This window comes from Corvus moneduloides, chromosome 7 (assembly GCF_009650955.1).
Source record: "Corvus moneduloides isolate bCorMon1 chromosome 7, bCorMon1.pri, whole genome shotgun sequence".
Lineage (NCBI taxonomy): Eukaryota > Metazoa > Chordata > Aves > Passeriformes > Corvidae > Corvus > Corvus moneduloides.
The window spans coordinates 436,017-455,695 of NC_045482.1; the positions used below are offsets into that span (position 1 = coordinate 436,017).

Below are 19,679 nucleotides of genomic sequence, written 5' to 3' on the forward strand. Positions count from 1 at the left end.
CCTGAGCTCAGCCCCAGGGAGTCCCTGAGCCTGCTTCTCCCAAACCCAGGACCCCTCTTTTGCTAAAAGTTCCTCCAGTGCTGGCTGTGATGGCCTTGTCAGAGCACCTCTCCAGCCTGAGACGAGCTGTTTCAGCCTTGCACTTCAGGGCAGGTTTTTCCAAGCTTCCAGTGAGATCTGGGCCTCTTCCCCCGAGAGCTGCTTTCCCAGACGTGCTTTCTGCACTCTCCCAGCTGTGGGCTTGGCAAGGTGCTCTGCTGGTTTTCTGCTCTGCGCATCTCTGAGCGCTGACACGAGCTCTCCCTCTCTCCCTTCAGGTCCCTGTGCAGCCAGGGACTCTGGTTTTGGTCCCCTCTTCCTTGAGCCATGGGCAAGGACCAAAACCTCTGATCCCAAGGCACCTCAGAGCCCCCAGTGAAAAAGACTGGAAATGTTTTTGGAAATCCAGGAAAACCAGAACAACTAATCCAGGTGTCGACTCCTTGACAGGACCACCACGGTTTGGTGAGGGTGGTCCTTTATGGGGATGGGGATGATGCTGATTCTCCAGGGCTGTGCCCCTGTCCATCTGTGTGCCCTCCTTTTTTAAATGTAAAATTTGGGGAGAGGGTGACTGCTTACAAGTTCAATTATTTCATCTTTAATTTCCTTTACAAGGCACAAATGACTTTGTCAATGAGAAGTAATTGATTCCAGTGACTTTATTGTTTGTTTTATCCGTCTAAACTCTTTCCCAGACACTTTAACACACAAGGTTCTCTCCCTGACTGTCCTCCAGCAAGGAAGTCATGGGGGAAAAAAAAAAATCCCCTTGCTCCAAACTGTCCTTTTCCCTACCCTAGCAGCATGCCTTGGAAGTTACATCCATGCCTAAATGGCAGGGTTGGATGGGATATTGGGAAGGAATTGTTCCCTGGGAGGATGGGGAGGCTGTGGCTGCCCCTGGATCCCTGCCAGTGCCCAAAGCCAGGCTGGACAGGGCTTGGAGCAGCCTGGGATAGTGGAAGGCGTCCCTGCCCATAGCAGGGGGTGGCACCGGATGATTTTAGGGTCCCTTCCAGCCCAAACCATTCCATAATTCTGTGAATTCCTTGTGCTCTGTCCATTCCTTTGCTCGCTGCTTGGGAGTGAACTGAGGGTTGCTTTGGATTCTCTCTTTCTTTGGGAATACTGAGGGAGAGGCTGAGGTGAACTCAGCCTGGTTTTGTGTTCCTGCACCTGGGACTCTCTTTTATTGCCATGTCCCACAGTCCTTTGCAGTTTTTTTCTAATTCTCACCAATTTCTGCTGCTTTAAGTCATTATTTTTTTTCTTCTGCAAATGCTCCAATACCCCTTTTCCTGATCCTTTAGGCTCTGAGAACAGCACATGCCACAGCCCAAACTGCTCAGGGATTCCACTGGGATTCCCTCTGCCATGAAAAATCACCATTTATTCCTACCTGTCCCTTTCTGTTTCCTACTGGTTTGGAATTCACCTGAGAACCTTTCTTCTAATCCCAGGGGAGATTAATTTCCAAGGTGCCCCCAGTGAGGGAGCTTTTGAGAAACCAGAGTACATGGTATCAAGTAAATTGCCCCCATTCTGCACACATTGGTGGCCACAAAGGATTCCCCAGGAGCCACGATTCCAGCTACCAAAAGAATGGTTTCCTTCCATCCCAGTTTTCTAATTATCTGTAATGTTGTTGTACAGCCTCAGTGTTGAACTCAGTGATAAGTAGCTCAATTCATTCTTCTTTGGATTTTTTTTTGTGTGGGTTTTTTTTTTTTAATTTGTTTTTGTTGTTGGTTTTATTTAATTTTATTTTTTAAACTGGACACTTCCCTCCTTCTGCAGCTGACAGGCCCAGAGCTGATGCCTCCTTGTTCCTGGGTCATCCCTCGTTTGCCCTGGTGAGGGAAAAGGTGACACCTGGATGTGAAAGTGTGTTTTCTGCAATACTGAGGGAGAATATGTGGGCTACGAATGCTTAAGGTTTACGGGAATCACACAAAACAAGTGCTGGCTACACTTCAAGGTCTCTCAGATGTTTTGGTGTGAGGTGCAGAGGACGAGCACCACGTACACCTGTCCCTCCCTGTGTGTCTGATGCTGCCAAACAATCCTTGATTTTAGGGCTACCTTTGCAGGAAAGCTGGTGCCACCGTAACCAAAGCTGGCTCTGCAGGCCCCAGGAGCTGCACGGAGGTGTTGTCCCAGGATCCCTCCTGCTCCTCTCCCAGCACGAATGGATTTTCAGAGTACACTCCAGCCTGGCTCTGCAAATTCACGTGAAACAGCCCTGTTTAGAGGTGATTTTTTCCCGAGGCAGTGCAGGAATGCTGTTAAGGTTGCTGAGCTATCTCAGCTTGAGGAGCTGAGCTCTCCTTCAGCCTGCAGCGGGCAGCCCGCCAGGCATTTTTCTTATAAATATTTTCAGCATTTCTTTGAAGCCACATATTTTGGGGGGGGGGGGGGGTTTCCACCCCCCTCTCCTCATTCCCATTGTGTCCCCCCCCCCCCCCCCCCAATCTTTTATTTTTCCCCCATGGAGGACATCTTATGGTCTCAGGAGAGATCCCACCGAGGGCTAGAGCCCAGCGTGGAATTCCTGCAGTCCTGAACCACTCTCTCAGTGTTCCCAGGGCTGGATTCAATTGACAAGAGGCTCTGCAGCCAACCCCCTTGGACTGCACATGTGTTTATTTAAATGTCAGTGGCCCACACAAGCTGAATACCTATTAGCTGCAGCATGCCTCAAATCCAAAGCAGAGCTCCAGTTCATATTTATTGTTCAAAGTACAGATCCCTTTATTGTTGTCATTTCAGTCCCCTCGTATTTATGGAATTATTCAGGCAGCTCTGAGAAGTTAACTAGCACTTTGCAGCATTCCTTTACTGCCAGGGTATAATATCTGTCTGTAATAAATATATAGGTAAGGGATTTCAGAAACAAAACAAAACAGCAACAACATACTGCATGTGAAAACTTTACTAAGCAAATAAAACACTCCCTGCCAGAGAGGCAGAAAAAACAACAGCAAGCTGGTACCATCTGAAGCCAGTTAATGCACAGGGGATGGGTAATTCCACTCCATTCTTTTAACTCTGTTGTTTTCTGTCAGTCTCCAGGGTTTCTGTACCCCACTCGCTGCAAAACACCCAGGCAGGCTGGAAATAAATTGCTGAGGGTTGTAACGAGAGGTTTTTTAAGGGCTGGTGGGAGCTGAGGGTTCTGCAACTCCCTGACAGGAGGGGGCAGCCAGGTGGGGGTCGGGCTCTGTTCCCAGGGAACAGGGACAGGAGGAGAGGGAACGGCCCCAAGCTGTGCCAGGGAAGGTTTAGACTGGATTTAAGGGAATATTCCTTCATGGGAAGGGTCGCAAAGAGTTGGCACAGGCTGCCCAAGGCAGTGGTGGAGTCACCAGTCTTGGAAGTGTTCAGCAACTGCGTGGATGTGGTTTGGTGGAGAACGTGGTGGTGGTGCTGGGTTGGCAGCTGGACTCAGCAATCCCAAACGTCTTTTACAACATAAATTATTCTTTTGTGACCTGAAGGCAGCCGGGCTGGGTGTAAGTGTGGCCCTTCTGGCGCTGGGATTTCTGGGCATGAGTAACATTGGAAATGCCACTACCTGGTATGAGCAAAGCAGCAGTGACAGGGAGGGTTTGTTTTTGCCAGCAAAGCTCCTGGTGGCCCTGGGAACGAAGGGAGCACCTGTGGCAAGCGGGGTGTTTTGGGCATGATCACCCCTCCACGACACGAGGAGCTGCAGCATCCTCATTTCTCTAGGCTTGGTTTATCTCTTCTGAAGGAGGAATGCAGACAGAAAACATCTTCTGCACTTGACAGTCTAAAAACCTGCCCCACTTCAGTTCCAACCGTTGGCTCGGTGAAGAGGCATCCAGCAAAAAAAAAAAAAAAAAAAAAAAAAGATGCTTTCTGCTTAAAGCAAAGCTGTCTCAAGACAGTTTTTAATTTCACTGGCAGCATTCACCTGTGATCTTTCTGAGTTTGGAATGAGGAGAATGCTCGCATTTGATTTGAGAGAATAACAGTTTAATTAAAGGGGAAGAAAAAAACAAAAAGAGAGAACTTTGTGTTTGGCTGGGGCTGTTCTGCTGACGTGAATGTGAGTTACTCCAAGCGGGACTTTGGGCTCAAGTCCAGGAGAGCAAAAATGCTCCTTCAAACCCAACTGTCAGGCTGCTGTTCTGCAGCGGGGGCTGTCCCGCTGGCTCATTAAAGCCCACGGAAGATGGGATGCCTCGGGAGCAGGGATGGTTTCTCTGCTGGTTTGAATCCCGTCCAGGCTGGCAGCGAGGGGAAGCTGCGAAGCTCCCGTGTTCCCTGGTGGCCTGGTGCCCGTTCCGGGAGCTCAGGTGTGTGCATCCCAGAAACCAGCACTTCACCTGGCCGTCACACGATTCCGAGAGCTGCAGGTACGTATCCTGCCAAGGGTGTGACCTCACGCTCCGTACAGCTGCATGCTGAAGACTAAGGATGCCTTTGGAGAGGTTTCCAGGTCCGACTTTGTAGGAGAAACCTCAGGAGAGGTTTTTGGAGTGTGACTTCAGAGATGGATTCGTAGACAGTCAGTAACTGAGGCACCCCAAACTGATGGATGCTCTGGGAATTCAGCTTGGGAATATGTAAGAGACCTGCAGAGAACTTCTTTCATGTTGGCACAGGAGTCCACCTTCCAAAATCCTCAGTCCTGTGGCAAGATCCCTGTGGCCAAGCATGGGGGAATGTATCACTGCAGATCCCTGCCACATCCAAACTAGATTCTGGTACCTGTGTTGGACACAGCTCCTTCCTCTGGTCTGGTAATTGCAGTTCCATGAGTTTTCCAACCTTGGGAATCCTTCTTCTGTCATGTGAAGGCTACCCAGCTCCATTTTATTTTTGGCTGGCTGCAGAGCACCAGCATCCGAGCCAAAACTCGATGGTAAATCTGTGACAGTCTCTATCAGGAAAAAGGATAATGATGGCACCCAGGAGTTTTATCAGCCACAGCTGTTGCACTGTTTGCTGGAGAAACTGTTCTTTGAAATATATGACCAAAATAAAGAGCTGAGCATCTGTAGCACTGTGGATAATTTAACAAGTAAACTCCCATGAAAGAGCTGTCTGGGTTTACCGAAAGCAAGGTGATAAAAAGTGTTCTTGTGCCAGAGATGAGACAGGAGACAAGCTGGGAGTGTTCACCTTGGAGAAGGAAGAAGGCTCTGGAGAGAGCTTAGAGCCCATTTTAGTGTCTAAAGGGGCTCCAAGAGAGCGGGAGAGGGACTTTGGGCAAAAGATGGAGGGACAGGACACAGGGAATGGCTTTCACTGAAGTAGGATAGGTTTGGATTAGACATGAGGAAGGAATTGTTCCCTGGCAGGGTGGGCAGGCCCTGGCACAGGGTGCCCAGAGCAGCTGGGGCTGCCCCTGGATCCCTGGCAGTGCCCCAGGCCAGGCTGGACACTGGGGCTTGGAGCAGCCTGGGACAGTGGAAGGTGTCCCTGCCCGTGGCAGGGGGTGGCACTGGATGGGCTTTAAGGTCTCTTCCAACCCAAACCATTTTGGGATTTACGATTCCCTTGACCAGAGAAGCAGGGGAAAAAAGCCCCAACACCTTCTGTCTCCCCAGTTCCACAGAAGCACATCCCAGTTTTGGAGCACTACACTTCCCACCACATGATCGCTGCTCCTTGGGCTCTAGGTATGAGCAGAACACCTCCTGCCCCTCGTCCCGATCCAAGACAAAGGCTCTGCTGATAACCGAGTCTTTAATGTGCAGCAGGCCACCCGATAAGAAGCTCCTGATAAGGATGAATCAAGGTCCATGTGCCTCATCTCCTCGGATCACAGTGTGACCATCCTAAACCAATCCCAGTGCAACGATGCACACACATCCCCTTGGATCTAGTCCAGGCTTCCATGGGTTTTCTGTGATCTGCTGTGTTTCAGAATGGGAAGTCTGCCTTTTTTCTTCCTTTTTTCCCTTGTGGAACCTCCTGGTCTTTCGCAGACCCGATCTTGCCTAGTGATCCTGGAGGAGGGAAGTAGCTCTCCTTTCTGCCCGTGTTTTACAGTCACACACACAGACATTTCCAGGGCTGCAGAGGTTTTGACTCCCCTGACCTCTCATCCCAATACATTCTAAACTTTATTTTTGTCAGTAGTGGGCCAGCACTCACTTCTTACATTTCTATTAAACAACGTATCTGCAAATGAGGGCCGGATTCCAGAGTCCCACCCAGCTCCTTGACAGGGTCTGAGTGCAACCCTTCAATGGCTTTTCAGACATTCCTCTCATGATTTCGATGTCACTGCTGCTATTCCGGACACTTCTGCTGGCACATCCTGCTCTACTGTGATGCTTTTTAAGAACTCGGTGAAGGTGCTCATAAGGAACGTGAGTTTTCAAGATACCACATTTAAGGAGCTTGCATTAGGAAAAAACTCCTTGCTCCTTGATGAGCAGACAGAGAAAATTTGAGGTATTTTAGTGCTTTCTAGTGGATTCCAGTCCAAAGCTGGCTAATTTTGGTTTTGCCATAGGAAAGGGAAAACAGGTCGGCTGAGGTTTTGCCAAATGCAAAGCACAGGTGCCTTTTAATAGATATTGGTATTCAGGAAATGCTGTGACCCACATGAAATGAGATTAAACAGCCCTTAGAGCAACAGAACAGAGGGGAGAAAAACTGGGAAATTGAAAGGTCTGTGCAATTCTGTCCCCACACATCATCTATCAGTGCAACTTCAGTCTCAAGTGCTCAAAACCGTGAGGTCATCTTGGTACCTTATCACGAAGGCAGCAATTCAGTGCTCTCCAGAGCTTGGCTTCTGGAGTGCCGAGCTCTAAACCACCTTGGTGCTCTGCTGCTGGCCCCCTCGAAACCTAAGCTCAGATCATGGGAAGATGATTTAGAAGGAAATTCTTTGTATAAGGGTGGGCAGGCCCTGGCACAGGGTGCCCAGAGCAGCTGGGGCTGCCCCTGGATCCCTGGCAGTGCCCAAGGCCAGGCTGGACAGGGCTCGGAGCAGCCTGGGACAGTGGGAGGTGTCCCCATGGCAGGGGGGTGGGACTGGCTGAGCCTTAGGGTCCCTTCCAACCCAAACCATTCCATGATTCTGTGCTGATACTCCAGAACCCAAACATTCCTCAACCCTCTGTGTATCAGCTAAGCACGTTAACATCCTGCCTGCTCTGTCCTCTCGCGCACCCTGCCCACCCCGCTGCTCAGTGCTCCGTCTCTGCAGCAGGAGGGACACTGTCCTGCTCCACCATGGCCACGGTCCCTCGGGAGGAGGAACCTGTCAGGCAGAAGAGGGATCTTGGCGGGCTTGGGTCCCCCGTTCCGTGGTTGCGTGCTCTGAGCTTGAACGCGCTGCAAGGCCTGGGCATCTCCACAAACAGTGCAGGGACTCTAATTCGGCTCCTGAATAGGAGAGTGGGTGGTGGGTCCCTGGTGGAGGGCAGAACCTCCCCACCCGCAGGCCTTGGTGACAAGCTGTACTGAAGGCTTGCTCCCGTGCCCAGCGCTCCCTGCCTCCGGAACACCCCGAATCCAGGCTGCTCCCTGTGCTGGCCATTGTGGAGCCCATCCTGCCACATCCTGACCGTGCTTGCACGCTCTCCCAGAGAGCCCTGGGCTCCCTTCCGGAGGCTGCCATTGTCGGCTTGGCTTTTTATTCCAGCTTTGGCCCAAAGTGGATTGGACCCGAGACAGGAAAGACTCCAAGCACAAGCTCTGCCAGCTGCTCCTCGTCTGCAAAATCTAAAAGTTGCTGCTCCTTGAAACCAGGCATTTTTATTTGCATGAGAAAGCTGGAGCTGTGTGTAAGATAGTCTGTGATCTGATTTTAAAAGAAAAGGATAAAAATAAGTCTAATTGTGTTCTCGTTCTGCCTCAATTTAGCTGCTGGCCGTTCTCCTTTGTGCTCCCCGCATTTCTGGAGAGCTGGTTGACACTTATTTAGGTTGGCACAAACTAAATATAACCAAGTGTGTGTGAAAGAGCACGGACTGGGTCACAGCTTCCAGAGCAGCAGAAAGAAGCATTTTGCCTTAAAATACGAAAATCCAGCTCTTCCGAGACAGCTCAATGAAACACACACAACCTGAACAAAAAGTAAGCGTTCCATTCAACTCCTGAATGCTGCTGAAATTTTTTTTTTGAATTTTTTTTTTTTTTTTGCCAGCTTTTACAGTCCACAGCCTTCTCATTCAATCTTGAATAATAGCTTTGAATCGAGCTGTAAAAGCTTCCGAAGTTTGAAGTCTTTTGACAAGTTAATTTAGCTGTATGGTAAAAAGTTTTTCCCCCAGATAGAATAAAGCCATCATCTCATGAATGTAGTAGTCAGCCAAGGGAAAGAAAACACCATTAGGATTAGAAATGATGGGCTTTCTGGAGATAGTTTGTGGTTTAGTGTAATCTACTATCAATATTTCAGTAGAAAAATATCCTACTCGTCATTCAGCTGCAAGTCAGAATCTTCATGTAAAACCAACACCCAGGGGCCAGGCTGCAAATATTTTCATTTCTAGCTTGTTTTTTTTTTTTGGTCACGTTTTTCTTACACTTATGTAGATTTTAATTGGTTTTCACCCTGGATGATGTCTTTTTTGGTTGCTTTTTTTTTTTTTTTCTGGGTGAAAGAGACAGAATAGAAAAATGGATCAATATTTCCTCTAAGGTTCCCACTACAGAGAGACACACCCCACATTATTCTCCCAGCAGCTGCCATGGATGAAAATAAATATAATAAATTGATACCCATTTCCCTTGTTTTTACCATTAAGAATAAGAAAATGAGCACTGATAAACGAAGTGTATCCAACAGTTACCCTAGCCTTGACTTCACAAAGATTCCGTATTTATTTTAGACTTACTTCTGCTTTTTATCTAAATTTAAGGCTTAAGCGTGCTACTAAAATTGACTGAACCAAAAAAACAGTTGAGGGGGGAAAAGAGATTTCTGTCATACTCTTAATTCTTCAGTGTAATTTAGAGGGATGATGACACGGTAAGAACTTTTGGGCAGTGGTTTGTAATGGCCCCAGAATAATTTTTCTCTCTGCAGTAGGAATCCTTGTGGATCCCTTCCAAGTCAGGATGTTCCATAACACAGTCGAGAGCATAGCTGCTAAACAAATAGGAAGTTTATACAAATCCAGAAAAATATTAAAAACAAACTTCAGCAAGGAGTTTTATTTTAAAAGCGCATTGCAAAATGACCGCCATAACAACCCAGTGTATCTCCATCAGCAAAAGTAAAGTGTAAATATGGAGAAGAAAGCAAACTTTACATTGTGACCTTCATTTTGAACTTAACTTGCTCTTTTTTCCCCCCAAGTGGGGGACAGGGACTTGCTTTTGCCCAAAACAACAGCAAGAACTTGTTTCTGAGAGTCTGGCTCGTAGTGCTTCAGGATTCCAGCTCTTCAGGCCCTGAGTGCTGCAGACTTGATGAAGTGTCGGGTGTGCAGCCAAGCTGGGGAACGGCTCCTGCAGCCAAACACAGGCGTGGGGGGCTCAGGAGTGGAGGAGAACCCCCTCATTCTGCCTCACAGCTCGCTCTGAGCCACACAGGGCTGCAGCAGGGTAAGGAAGAGGTGTGTATCTCTGAAAGAGTTGTGCAAGGAGAGGAGGAGGAGATCCAGCTGAAGCAAAATTCACCAGGATTAAAAAAACCCCCCAGTAACAACAGAACAAAACTCCACAACAAAAGGTATGTTGGGGCAGAACACAGGAGAGGGGCGATGTAAATGTAACACTGCCTGTCCCATCAGAGCTGCGTTGTGAGTTCGGGGGGCTTGATGGGGTTTTTACTCCAAAAAGGAGTAAAGCAGTGTGCTGTGGGAAAGATGGAGAACAGGGAATGGGAGGTTAAGCACAGAAGGGTGATGGGCGGGGCAGGAAAACCAAGGGAGGTCAGTGATGGCATTTGAATGATCAGGAGGAAGAAGAGGAAGCCATCACCAGGCTGGAAATTGTGTCTAGGCTTGACTTTCTCCACAGAACCAAGTGGCACTGGCACTTCTTTGGTGTCTAGGCTCCAGAGGAAGTTCCTGCTGGCTCTCTTCCTAACTTTATCCTCCTTTTTTTTTAGGCTGTGGAGTGGCAGGATTGGAGTGGAAAGCTGAAGCACCCTATTTTACTTTCACCAGCTCCCTGTGACTAGTGAGGGAAATTAGCTGGAGTGTTGTGATGGCTGTTTCCTGCTTGAGAACAGAAAAAATGGAATCATTCCTGACAAACAAGGAGTTCAGCTAAAGATGAGGTGGAGGTAGGCGGGAAGTTCTGTAATTGCTTTTTATTTAAATCTTTATGAATTAGCTCTGCCAGGGTTGGATTTTTTTTTAGATTTTTATTTTCTGCTTCAACTGGCTTCTGAGTAAGTTCTTCAGCTACAATTACAGTAAAAACAGACTATATACAGCTATAGCCAATATGTTGGGTTTAACTTGTAGCAAGGAGCCTTTCCCTCGTGAATCTCTGAGGTCTAATTCACACGAGCAACGACAAAGGTTTAGTTTTCTGCCATTACGCACAGGTTAGCCTAGACTGGGTATTAACAGAGACATGTACTCACACCCACAGCCACAGGTACGGCATCAATCAAAACCCGAAGGTAAAACTCACACTCCATGGCAACTTTCAGGGCACAGCTTGCTCCTCTCGTTTCCTGTTTCCAAACTGCTCCAGCAGTGCAGAGAGGGAAGGCAGCTGGTGTGGCCAGGAGAGTGCTCTGCACCACAGCCCCCAGCTCGGCTGGGGACACAGGTGGGGCACACCTACAACCTGCAGTGACCACCGGGGCAAAAAAACTGGTTGTAAGCCATGTTTAAAGGGTTTGGGACCAAATCACCCCCCAGCTGCAGCAGAAATGGGGACCACAAGGGAGGGCAGATGCTCACCTGGCTGCTGCAGGCGTGTCCTATGCCAACCTCCAGCAGCAGAGCTGTTGCTGTGGCAAATATTACCTTGCCTTGGTAACCTTCTAACCCCGAAGCCCTTCCACCCACAGGTCTCCTGACACTCAAAAATAATTTGGGAGGTTATTTATACATATATTCCCCCATCCCTCCGAGCACACAAGCTGGCCCCGAATAAAGAGGGCAGAACAACCATGCGAGGAAACCCAAAACCTCACCAGCCAAAGAACAACAAACAAGCCCACGAGCCCAAAGAAGCTGAAAATGAAACAGAAAGGGCTTCAGCTTTAGGCAGAAGTGGCGTTCTTAGTGCCAGTGGTGCTCTCAGGTGTGTATTCCAGGGAAAATAGCCCCAAACTCCCGGCCTGCTCCAGGGCAAGCCATGCTGCTCGTGTGCTCGAGCCTAGACCTGTCAAAGTGTAATGGTGGGAAGCTGGCGGGAATAAATTGTTATCTTAAAATTAAAGTAAGATGGAAAGCTGAAGTTAACGGGATGTTTTTGCTGACGGGACTGTCAGAGTCCACCCCCTGCCACGGGCAGGGACACCTTCCACTATTCCAGGTTGCTCCAAGCCCCAGTGTCCAACCTGGCCTTGGACACTGCCAGGGATGGAGAAATTATTGATGGATCATCCTTGTCCAACCCCCGTCCCTGCACAGACAGCCCACCAATCCCACCCTGGGCATCCCTGAGAGCGGTGTCCAAGCGCTCCTGGAGCTCTGGCAGCCTTGGGGCCGTGCCCATTCCCTGGGGAGCCTGTTCGCTGCATGAAAAAAAAGCAATTTTAAGGGTTGGCTCAATATGCCAGGGATTTTTATAAGGGCAGCCCTTTCAAATGAAAATTTAAATGCTAAATATCTCAAAAAAGGTAAAAGAGAAGAGGAGCGGTGTATATACACTACCACATATATGCAGATTTTGAGAGAGGGACAAAGTTGTTAGCAATTCCCATCAGGTCCCGGAATTTATGTAAATCCAGATGGCTGAACGACACGAGTTCATTTTTTTTTTTTTTTTTTTTGCTTTAAGGAAAATCTGGAAGTTTTAAAAACAATTTAGCCAGAGCCAATTAATCAAGCCCACCAGAAGCGTGCTGGGATGGCTGCCTGCGAATAAGGAATGTCATGTTTCAGCTTGTCTTAGGCAAGGATGGGAAGAAACTCCTTGGAAGCTTAGCAGGAAAGTCTCCTTGCCATCATCCCAGGGTGCTCCAAGCCCCAGTGTCCAGCCTGGCCTCGGACGCTCCCAGGGATGCAGCTCTGGGGATAATGGGATAATGCATCCCAGGCGGGATGTTCCCATCGGATTGTGTCCCACAGGTCCCCCCAGATACACTTGGGCTTCCCCTCATCGGGAATGCTCGGAGCAGGACCCGGGGAGCTCTGGGCAGCGGGCGAATGGAAGGTGAAACAACGAAATATGAGTTTTATGAGACGAAGTGCGTCAGTTCGATGGGGTAATTCCACGTACGGCTGAAAAATCAATTCAATGTTCGATGGTCGCCGCGAAAACACGGCTAGTGGGAAGCGCGCCGGACAACTCCTTTTTGTTTTTATCTGTCTTTATTTATTCCCTCTCGGCAATTCAGGCAAAGACGTTGAGCCGTGCCCTGCCTTTTCTGTCCTTTATCCCTCGCTTCAGCTGTTTGCCGTTGCGGACGACACCTGAGGGATAAAACAAAACAGCCCACTCGGGAGCGGCATCGCGGCTGCGGAAAACCGGAGGGGGGGAAAAAAAAAACCCCGAAGTTTCACGTTTGGCTGCAATACCGTCGACACGGTATGGATCGCATTTGCTGTGGGCTCGCAGCCCGCCTCGGTGGGGCCGGGACCCCGCTCCTGCCACCCCGATCCTCAAGCCCGACCCCGGCGAGGCCGCGGGCTCGGCGCCAACATGGCGGCCCCCGGCCCGCCCCCCGGTCGCCATGGCGACGGGCCGCGCGCCACGGGGCGTGGCCGTGGGCGCGCGGGGCGGGGCCCGATTGGCTCCCTTCCCCCCGCACGGCTATAAATAGCCCGCGCCCGCTGATTGGCCGCGGGGAAAAAATGGTTGCACCATGTGACTCCCCATCTAAAAAAATTTCCAAGATGGCGGAACCCGTCACGGGCTGAGTCCGTCGGTGGCGCGCTCCGCGCCGGGGGGGCCATCGCCGCGCAGCTTCCCCGCCTCGCCCGCCGCTCAGGTCAGTACGCGGCGCTCCGCTGCCCCCGAGCCGCGCCGTCCCCGCCGCCGTGCCCGGGCGGCCCGCGGCGCGGGCCCTTTAAGGCCGCTTGCCTCCCCGCCCGCCGGGCTCGCGGCGCGGCGGGGCCGCTCCCGGGGGCCGCTGGTCCGCGCTGCGCCCCGGCCGTGGGAGGGGGCGATGACGGGCAGCTCCCGCCGCCAATCGGAGGCGCCCGCGCGGCGGTGGCGGGCGGATTTGAGCCGCGCGGCGCCCCAGCCCGCGCGCTGATTGGGCGGCGCGCCGGGCGGGGCGGGGCCGCCGCGCGCCATCAGCCCGGCCCGGGCGTGGCGGGCGGGGTGGGCGGGGCGCGGGGGGCGTGACGGGCAGCGCCGCCGCCCACTCAGCGCGCGGGGCCCGGTTTTTGTGAATGGGGCGGGCGGGGCCGGCGCTGCTTCCAGCCCCGCCCCCTGCGCGCCCGCCCCGCCCCTCCCGGGCGGCCGCGGCTCCGCCTCGTCCCCCCCGGCGGCGGCGGCGGCGCTCGGTCCGTGCGGGGCTCGGCGGGGCGATGCGGGCAGCGGTGAGTGACCGGCGGAGCGAGCGAGCGCCCGGCCGCGGGCAGCGCCGCGCGGGGGCCCGGCCCCGCGGCTCGGCGGGGCGGGCGCGGCCCTGCGGCGGGGGCGACGCCCGCGGCGGGGCCCTGCGGCGCCGGGCGGGCCGCGGCCCGGGGTCGGTTCTTCCATCCTCTCTCCCCCCGTGCCTCCTTCCCTTGTCCTTATCCTGGGAATAACGCGGGACTTGGGGAAAGTTTGTGTCCTCTCGCCGCGCTCCCCGGGGCTGCCGGGCTCGGCCGAGGGCCCCGCGGGACCCATCGCCTCTTAAAAAAAAAAAAAAGCCCCAAAACGGCTTTTTTTTTTTTTGTGCCTGGGAGGAGAAAACAGGGGGTGCTGCCCTCGGCAGCGCGGCGCTCTCGGGGAGCCCGGAGGTGGCGGTGACAGGTCCGAGGCCCAGGGCTGCAGCCTCGCCGCCAGAAGTCCGGTTTTGGGGGGCCGAGGGGGGACAAACCTCGTGTGCCGCCGCGAAACCTCAAGGCTTGGCTCGCACGGGGCGAAACGAAGCAGAAAAAGCTGAGGTTTGGGGCTGGCGGAGGAGCGCGGAGGGAGGTGTTGCCCGGCAGCCGCGTGTGGGTTTTGCTGCAGGGATTTATCAGGGAAGATGCTGCGCGATCCCGGCGCTGCCCCCAAAATGTTGCCCGCGCCCCAGATGTGGTGTGCGGGATGTTGGCCGGCGCCCTGACAGCCCCGCGGAGCAGATGGATTTACATAACAATAATTTGGCGCTGTCAGAGCTCGGCGCTGGGCAGCGTCTGGAGGGGAAGGGAACCTGCCCTTCGCTCAAAGCACTTGCGTAATTGTGTTGTGCGCCCACTCCGCGGTAGTGGAAGGTGCTGCCTTCGGTGGGGTTTTTGCCTGTCAATAGGCTGTTTTGGCAGATTTGCATAAATTAGGCTCGTCACCGCTAACGCCCGTACGAGCGGATTTCATCTTCCAGCCTTGCCTCATATTCCAGGCTGGATTACAGCTCTGAAAACGCTCCCAAGGAGTGGGGATCTGTGTCGGGAAGGTGTGGGTGGATTCAGGGTGTGAAAATGCCTTGTAAAACCCTGGGATGGGGCGTGCGGCGAGGCATTGGCTCTCTCCCGTCTTCCCCACTTCTTTCCCACCAGGCAGCTCGGTGCCGTGCTCGTTTCCCACAGCTGCATCCCGTTGTCCTCATAGCGCTGATTTGAGGCCGGGGAGATGGAGCAAGCATTATTTTGGCCCTGGGAGCCACAGCGAGTGGATAATCCGCTGGCCAACGCGTTTTGATTTACTGGCATTATGCCCTGTCAATAAATGGGACTCGTGCTGCATTATTCCCTGCCCTCAAAGTGCTTCGCTCGGTGCCAAAGCTACCTGGAGTTAATTATCCGAATTGTGCTTTTTTTTTTTTCTTGTTGTTGTTGTAACGGCAATATTTTTTAAAAGCTAAGGAGCTCTGAAGTTTATATAATAATCTGGTTCTTGGCAGGGTTTCGTGGTGGGGTTTTTTCTGTGTGTGTGTGTGTGTGTAATGCTGTCGGTCGCGGCACTGAGTTTTAATCGTTTCTGATGTTTCCAGCACCACTGTTCGGAGTTCTCAGCCTAAAAAGCTGCCGTCGCTGCTCCGCAGCCTCGCTGGAAGAGTTGAGGGCATTGAATTAAAGAAAGCTCAGCTGCTTGTATACAAATATACAGCAATTACAAGGCAACAAAGTTATTGCAGAACCCTGCTGTCGCCATGGCAACACGCTCACTCAATTACATTTGGAAATGTAAAATGCCACCCAGTTAGAAAGAGTAAGTTTTAGCGACTGCAGATTTTCTGGATAAAGTGAAATGTGGAAGATGCAGCTTTCCAGGATTCTCTGCTTTTTCCCTTCGTCCTTGGATGGCATGTTTTAGCATGTGCATCTGACAGATTCCTGGTGTTGATATTAAGCTGTACTCTTGCTGGTCTAAACTTAGGGAAAAAATACATTTAAATTTTCAAAATTTTAACTTTGCCACCCTGGGTTTTTTTTTTTTTTGTTTGTTTGTTTGTTTGTTTTGCTTCAGGACTTAGCTTTAGAAAGGATTAGAAAAAGCATTTTGAAAATCAGCTCAGAAGGCCAGAAGAATTGGTCATTTGCTCAGCGGGATGGAGGCTTGTATTCCCTTGGGAGGAGATGTTTGTTGGGCAGTCTGTGTCTGTGTGCTGCCATCTCCTAAAATCTCCTAAACAGACTATCCTAAAGTAGAGGAACACTACCAGGTGTGAATTACCAAGTTCTTGAGAAGCCCAGGGAGTGTCCAGGGTAGGAGATAACAGGTGGAGGATACCAAGATTCTGCTGTGGGATGCAGGTGAGCTCCTTAGTGTGGAAATTAGTTTCACTTTCTTGCTTGCCTTTTGATAGTGAATCACTAGGAAAATAGAAAAGGGCCAGGTTGGACAAGGCTTGGAGCAACCTGGGATAGGGGAAGGTGTCCCTGCCCATGGCAGGGGGGTGGAACAAGATGGGTTTTAAGGTCCCTTTTCACCCAAACCATTCTATGAGTAGATAAAACCAGTAAAAGTAGTTTCTTGCATAATCTTTGTGCTGGTGAAGATTCAACTCTCTGCTGTGCTTACGTTTCACAGGTAACGTCCTATTAATGCAGGAAAGATAAAAACCAACAGTGCAGTAACAGCAGGAAAAGGTAAATTCAAGAAAAGGTAAATACAAGAATGAGGGACTTTTTAAACTAGCAAGGTGTTTGCCCAAATCTTCAGGGGCTTGAACTCCAGCCTGCCTCCTGAGCCTTGGAGCACCTGGCTGGGGAGGTTTGCAGGTCCCATGGACCTGTGTTAGCTGAGGGATGGTGTTGGGTGGAGGCTTTGCCCAACTGGTGAGGTTGTTCTGCTTGCAGCACCGGCCCGTGATGTGCCAGCCTTGTGGTTTGCCCCCTCCTCGAGAGCAGCAGCTTGAGCACGAGTAACTTCAGCCCCCATGGTCAGTGCCTGTTTTTCTCCCAGCCTTCTGCCATAAAATCATGGAATAGTTGGGGTTGGGAGGGACCTTAAAGCCCATCCAGTGCCACCTCCTGCCATGGGCAGGGACACCTCCCACTGTCCCAGGCTGCTCCCAGCCCCAATGTTAAAACTGCCTGTGGGTTTAGCTGAGTTTGCCCTCTTTATCTCTCTTTCAAATGCTTTGTGCTTTCCAGGGAATAGACCTTTTAAAGCCAGCTTAAGGTGTATCTGTGATCCAGAAACTTGGTGCAGGGACTGAAACTTATCCTCAGGGTTCATTTGCAGGTTTGGAATCAGGGAAGCTGCAGACCAAACACATTGCAGATGAAGTGTTGAGACTAAAACTTGCCCTTAAATACGTAAGATGGGATAGAAGCAAATATTTCAGGACAGTTTTCCTTCATCTTCCAGCGTTCCTCCCATGCTGGTGTGCCACGCTGTACCTCTGTAAGGTCACTGGAACCCGTTGTCCCCACGTTTTGTCGAGGTCACCCTGGGTCTGTGTGGGTTAAGTGATGCTCCCTTCAAGGTTTGAGAACCTGAGTGCTCACTGCCCAGCTGTGCCAGCTTCATCTTGGGGTTAAAGCACTTCTTTGGTGTCCTCCTCCAGCTAAAGAAGTGTTTGTGCGCTCCTTGGCACTGTGTATGTTGTATTTATATATAAAAAATGCAAACCCCAGCCCTCGGGACTGTATTTCCCTCGTCTTGTACCCATGGTTGAGTACACACAGAGGAGTTCATTTGCTCAGTGGGATCTGTTGCTTGCCTGTTCCAAATGGCAGAGCTTGTCCCAAACCACAAGGAAATATTAATTGAAGATGTTATTGGGCCACTGGTAATGACATTTGTTAAATATTTGCCAAGTATTCTTCTTGCTGGCTTCTTTAGCAGTGTCATATTCTACTTTCTTGCTCTGCCAGTTCACCTTTAGCTTGTTTCCAGTTACCCCATCACTTTTCCGTCATCCTTTTCAGTCCTGCTACCTAGTGTACGTGGGTTTAGATTTTATCAGAGTCCTGCTGGAATCCCTTGAGTTTGTGCTTTTGTAAGGCTGTGTTTCACTGGGCAGAGAAGCTGATGGGATGTGTCTTGCCGCTGAATGGACAATTGCTTTTCAGTTTTGAGCCCCCTTCCCTCATGGATAGCTTGTCTTGCATGTACCTTTGCTTCCAGGTTCCCCAGCATGCCAATGCTCCAGAGCAGTGGAAGGAAACAGAGCAGTGCAAGGTTCCCCTCACTTGCTGAGCTTAGAGGTCTGGCTTGGGGGGGAAAAAAAACCCCATGAAAATATGTGTGTTTGCCACAAATAGCTGAAGCTGACAAACAGCAGAAACACGAAAGCTGTCTGCTTTAATAATTAGAAATGTGACAATATTGGAAACCAGTAAAAGGGGTAAATAGTCCTTTAAAATATTAAAGTAAAAGCTGTGTGTGGTGGGGGAGGAAATGGCTGTTAGCATTTTGGTTCGATTTACGTTGCCTCATATATATATATATATAAAACTATATATGTATATATAGCCTATATTGAATCCTTGGATGAGGGAACTCCTCAGAGCCCTCCTGTAATTAATGCCACTTGCATTTTGATTGTGTTATGCACAGCCCCAAAGTGGGCCAGGTTTACTTTCTCCTGCAGTGGACCGTGTTGATAAGGCAATATATAACAGATGATTCATGAAGTGCTGCTTGTCATTGCCAGGGCTGCTTGAATAGCGAGCAGATTTTGGGCAATGCTTCTTCACCGGAAAGATTTGGGCAGTTTAAACTGAGAGGAGGAGGAGGAGGAGAGAAAAATCTGCACTGTATTTCTGGCTGTCTTAAAGGAGCTGCCTCACAGCATTTAGAAGAAGTTTGGGGGGGAGAGAATGGGTGAAATAAAGGGGGGTAGAGAAGCAGGAAAGCACACGGAGGTTGCATAATGATGTTGAAAAAGGGAACAATTAGAAAAAGACTGTAAAAATCTCTTGGAAAGCTTCCGTGGTTTTCCCTTTGCAAGGAATTACAGCTTGGCCTTCCCCTCTGAAAATTCAGGCCTTTTTCATGGCATTCAGTACTGGGCATGTCTTGATCAGCTTCATTTTTTGTAGTTCATTTTCATATTGGATGTTACCTCAGAGAAGTTTGATTAAAATGTGCTTCAAAGAGCCATCTCCCAGTGCAGAGGAATGTGTGTTGGCTCATGGGCCTGGGCACACTCGGCCCTCTGCCCTTCTCCGCAATGGCTGAACCTTTGTTCCTCACATCAGAAGCATTTAAACCCCCAAAAGTTGCAGTTTGAAAACTGGATCTTTGGGTCACGAGAATCTTCTTTTTAGTTTGGCCAAGATTAGGTTGTCTTAATTTAGTTTGGTTTTCTAATAACAAGCCAGTTATATTACCTATTTATCTGTCTATCTGTCTGTATCTGCTGGGTGCAGAATTGTATTTTAAGGGTTTTATTTTCTGCCATCACAGGATAAAATAACGTGCAGAGGCTGAGCATCTCAGCCTGGCTTTTGGCAGCACAGCAGTGTGTTGTTTTAAATGTCTTTTTAAGCATGTCACTCCTTCATTCTGGGGAGCACCGACATCCAGTTGAACTGAACTCCATGTATCTTTCATGAAGAGTGAAAAACCCCGATATTTCACATGTAGGAAATAATTCACTTTATTAATTTTTCTGGAGAAGTGGCGCTTTAATGAGGTGTCTGTCAGCGAGACTTAATTACAGTTAAATTCTGTGAACATTAGCACACTGTGTCTTGTTCCGTGTAAAATGAGCTTCCATTTGTCACGTGAGAGCGTTGGTTTGCTGGTAGAATTGGTGCTGCCTTCACTTTGAGGAATAGTGGTTACTCATAACTGGGCTCTCACCAGTCACTTCACCTCCTTCTCCTGCCTGGAGTTTCCTGATGTGCTGCAACAGCTTATGCTGCCTTTGCTCAGGGAAAATGATGCTCAGGTTAGTTCTGGGGTTCTGCTGGACAAAACTTTATCTCCAAGGGAAGGGTCCTCCTCAATGTGAGCCTGAAGCAAGGAATTCATCC

General features: G+C 50.3%; 1 protein-coding gene and 1 long non-coding RNA gene across 3 annotated transcripts in view; both read left to right on the plus strand.

Annotated features, from left to right (window-relative positions):
• The first annotated feature begins 7,077 nt into the window (after nt 1-7,077).
• LOC116446660 lies at nt 7,078-11,403 on the plus strand. The gene is made up of 2 exons (XR_004241302.1): nt 7,078-10,270; nt 11,012-11,403. It is a non-coding gene; the product is annotated as an uncharacterized LOC116446660 (long non-coding RNA).
• Nucleotides 11,404-12,991: 1,588 nt separating this feature from the next.
• Nucleotides 12,992-19,679, plus strand: part of HDAC4 (histone deacetylase 4) — a 174,508-nt gene continuing 167,820 nt past the window's right edge. Inside the window, exon 1 of one of the 2 annotated variants that reach the window (XM_032114823.1) lies at nt 12,992-13,102. The gene's annotated coding sequence lies outside the window, so the exon portion shown is untranslated. Of the gene's footprint in view, nt 13,103-13,618; nt 13,659-19,679 lie in introns of those variants that run through there. The other variant, XM_032114825.1, reaches the window with a different exon arrangement.